The 4,354-nt window shown below is 39.3% G+C and overlaps 1 pseudogene; it reads left to right on the forward strand.

The window, feature by feature from the left end:
- Nucleotides 1-3,506: 3,506 nt before the first annotated feature.
- Nucleotides 3,507-3,862, forward strand: LOC140524102 (small ribosomal subunit protein uS10-like; annotated as a pseudogene).
- Nucleotides 3,863-4,354: the final 492 nt, after the last annotated feature.

Below are 4,354 nucleotides of genomic sequence, written 5' to 3' on the forward strand. Positions count from 1 at the left end.
GTACACTGTATTCAGGTTCCATAAATCCTCACTTCTCTTCTTTGTCTTCTGACAGGATTAACTTCATGGAGTCCATACAGTCAACATTTCCTCAATGAAAAGCAAAGCATTTGTTTTCTTAAATGTGAAATAAAATATGCCATCCTTCCTGTAATGCATCCGTGTGCAGGAGGAGAAGTCCTCCTATAAACTCATGAATGTTAGCTCATGTTGTTATTATATCCTGTGCCATTCATCTTATTCTGACCAACTGTTACTTAACTTTTTTATGTACAGCAGCAGTCTTGCCATCCCAGTGAGACTGTACACTCCTTTAAAGGCAGAAACTAGATTGCCTTTCTCTATCCCCTGGGGCTCTGGCATTGTGCCTCAATGAAATAAGGTACTCGATAAACATTTAACTAAGCAATGACTTAATTGTAGGATAACCCCATAAAATCAAAAACACTTAGGTGTCACAATGGATAGAGCACTGGGTTTGGAGTCAGGCAGATTCATCTTCCTGAGTTAAAATGTAACCTCAGAAATGTACTAGCTGTGTCACCCTGGACAAGTCACTTAATCCTGTTTGCCTCAGTTTTCTCATTTGTAAAATGAACTGAAGAAGGAAATGACAAATCACTCCAATATCTTTGCCAAGAAAACCCCAAATGGAGTCATGAAGAGTCAGACATGAATGAAATGAGTGAAAACAACAACATGAAATTAAAGCTACAGGGTGGGAGGAAATGTATCTCCCCAAATTTAAAAAAACAGTTTATAAATTCTTTTTTCTATTTATAAACACAAAAGATGCCCAGAACCAAGAATCAATTTTGTCTTCTTGAATTAACACAGAAATGTTCTCCTCAGGAGAAACATAGAGTCATAGACCATAGATTTAGAGTAGAAAGATCATTAGAGCTCAGGATTTTTCTAGGCTAATCTTCTTATGTTATAGAATAGAAATTTTAGTGTGAAAGAGGATGAGTGACTTGCTCAGGATCACAAAGCTAATGTCTGAGGCAGAATTTGAACTCAGGTCTTCCTGTCTTCAAGTTCTATATTCTATGTTACACAACTTAGCTCCCAATATGTCATCTTTGGGGAATAGATCCTCTCCCTGACAGATCATAGGATCATAGATTTAGAGCAAGAAGAGACCCCAGTGGCACCACATCACACCTATCAGATTGGCAAACATGACAGAATAGGAAGGTGATAAATGTTGGAGAGGATGTGGGAGAGTTGGAACACTAATTCATTGTTGTTGGAGCTGTGAGTTCATCCAACCACTCTGGCAAGCAATTTGGAACTATGCCCAAAGGGCTACAAAAATGTGCATATCCTTTGACCCAGCAATATTGCTTCTAGGATTGTGCCCCCAAGAGATCATAAAAATGGGAAAGGGTCTCACATGTACAAAAATATTTATAGCAGCTCTCTTTATAGTGGCCAAAGACTGGAAATCAAAGGGATGCCCATCAATTGGAGAATGGCTGAATAAATTATGCTGTATGAATGTAATGGAATACTATTGTGCTATAAGAAATGATGAACAAGAAGATGTCAGAGAGGCCTGGAAAGACTTACATGATCTGATGCTGAGCGAAAGAAGCAGAACCAGGAGAACTTTGTGCACAGCAACGACCACAGCGTGTGAGAGTTTTTTCTGGTACACTTGGAACTTCATAGGAACACAAGGACTTAAAAAAAAATCCCAATGGTCTTTTAAGGCAAAATGCCTTCCACATCCAGAGAAAGAACTGTGGAATTCAATCGCAGAATGTAGCAGATCATTTGTGTGTGTGTGTGCATTATGTTTTGGTTTGTTGTATGATTTCTCCCATTCATTTTCGTTCTTCTACACAGCAAGACTATAGTGAAAATGTATTCAATAGGAATGTATGTGTAGATCCTATGTAGAATTGTATGCCATCTCGGGGAGGGTTGGGGGAAGTGGGGGGGGGGGGGTAGGTAGGGAGAAAAAATATCTAAGTTTTATGGTAGGGATTGTAGAACACTAAAAATAAATAAAATTAATATAAAAAAGAAGAGACCTCAGAGATGATTTAGTCCAAATTCCTGTTGAATAAATGAAGAAAAAGCAATTTAGAAGTATTAAGTGACTTGCCTCTATTCACATAGTAAGTATCAAAAATAGCATTTGAATCCAGATCCATAGACATAGATCCTCCCTATACTACACTATTCAAAAGATAAAGTGTAAGAATGGGTCTCGTGTAATTTCATTCCTCTATTTGGACTTTCTGGTGTTATAATCAGTGCTTCTTCTACATCTGGTAAAAAGTGAATACATTGGTAAGAAAGCCGAAAACCTTCTTCCAGGATCCAACCAAGGCAGCAAGACTTGATTAATAGAAGTGTTCTTTTAGGAGGGATACCCTAGGATGAGAGATTCTGGCTTTGCTTGGGTTTCACTTCCATAAGGGGTATCTCTTGCCAAGATGAGAACAGATGTAACGATTGAGGACTCATTTTATTTGTCTCATTGCCAGAGGTAACAATGATTTCTGATGATAAAAATGTGAGTCATATCAGATTCAGAGGAAGACATTAATCCAAGAACCTCAAACCCCAGTCTCTATAAGAATTGATCTGGTCTACACAAAGTGTCCTGAGATGGCAAATAGAAAGCTCTTAGGATCCATAAGCAAATTAGGAAAATGCTCAAATTTGCTACAAGTGATCAATGTACGTTGACACAAGACCAACACAAGAAAAATACACCTAGTTCAAGAAAGAGTTGACCAAATGATTTACTTGAAAGATACCTAAAAAGGTAGAACTGTAGGATAACCCTCTGTAAGATGCCAGGTAAATATGAAGTAATGTGGATATTTATCATACTGGCAGAGCTAATAGTGAGATGTTTATGGTCAGAACGATCTTTCAGCAGCCCTTGGATCATACCATACATGTGGCTGCCTACTTGGCTTATGAGAGGTATTTAAGTGGCTCAGTGGATAGAGCACTGGGCCTGGAGTCAGGAAGACCTGAGTTCAGATCTGGCCTCAGACACTTACTAATTGTGTGACCCTTGGCAAGTCACTTAACCTCTGTTTGCCTTAATCCACTGGAGAAGAAAATAACAAACCATCCCAGTATCTTTGCCAAGGAAATCTCATGGTCAGTATTGGCATGCTATGGTCCACAGGGTCATTAATTGTCTGACATGACTGAACAACTGAACAGTAACATGTGGATGATATCTAAGGTTACCTCTCTTATGTCCAATTGCAGGTTGAGATCTAGATAACATCAGTGTGTACAAAAGAGAAAAGTTCTGCCTGTGGTCCTATCTCTTCCCTTCTGTTTTTCTCTCTTTTCATTCATTCCCTCTGCCTCAATTAACCCCTTTATGGAGAAGACTTTCAAATCTTTAATTGGCCCTCATTGTGAAGGTATTGCCACTTGAAGTGGACAGTCCCTGCCTTTTGTCTTCCTGACTCACCACTGTTTGCTCTCACTGAGGAATAAGTCAGTCAGGAAGCTGCTCCACTATCATGGCTTTCAAAGACATTGTCAAGATACTCGTGGAGCCCAAAGCAGCCATCCACCAGAACCGAATCACCCTCCTCAGCCACAACAGGAAATCACTAGAGAAAGTATGTGCTGACCTAATTAGACAAGCCAAAGAAAAGAACTTGAAAGTGAAGGGACATGTTTGAATGCCCACTAAGACACTTCACATCACAACTAGAAAAACATGTGGTGAAGGTTCAAAGACTTGGAATGAGTTCCAGATGAGAAGACACAAATGTCTTATTGATTTGCACTGTTCTTCTGCAATTGTTAAAAGATCACTTGTATCAGCACTGAACCAGGTAGAGAAGTTGAAATCACCATTGCAGATGCCTAATCAATCATATCTTTTAATAAATTGATTGCAACTATTAAAAAAATTTTTATTGGCCTTTCTGCCCTCTAGGCACACCTCTCCAACTGCCAACTCAAACTCAACCTCTCCAAGTTTATTCTTTCCCCACAACCCCCTCCTCTTGTTGATCGTACTGTTTCTGCCATCAACACCATCATTCACCTAGTTCCTCTTATTCACAACCAGGTAGTTAGTTTTCTCTGACTTTTCTCTCTCCTGTCCCATGAGTTAACAGGCCCTGTCAACTCCAGCTCTGCGACATTTCACATTTGTTTTTTCTGTCTATACCTACTGTTCTGCCCCATAAAAATCCTTCATTATTATCTGCCTGTGCTCTTAACAGATTATCCCCTCTCCACCGTCTTCCCTTCTCCAATGTATACTTTATATGTTGCCATGCTTATGTTACTTCATCATATCTTTGTCACTCCTCTGATCCAAAACATTAGTGGCTCACTATGGTTTGTCAAGTAA

Source organism: Notamacropus eugenii, chromosome 2 (assembly GCF_028372415.1).
Source record: "Notamacropus eugenii isolate mMacEug1 chromosome 2, mMacEug1.pri_v2, whole genome shotgun sequence".
NCBI lineage: Eukaryota > Metazoa > Chordata > Mammalia > Diprotodontia > Macropodidae > Notamacropus > Notamacropus eugenii.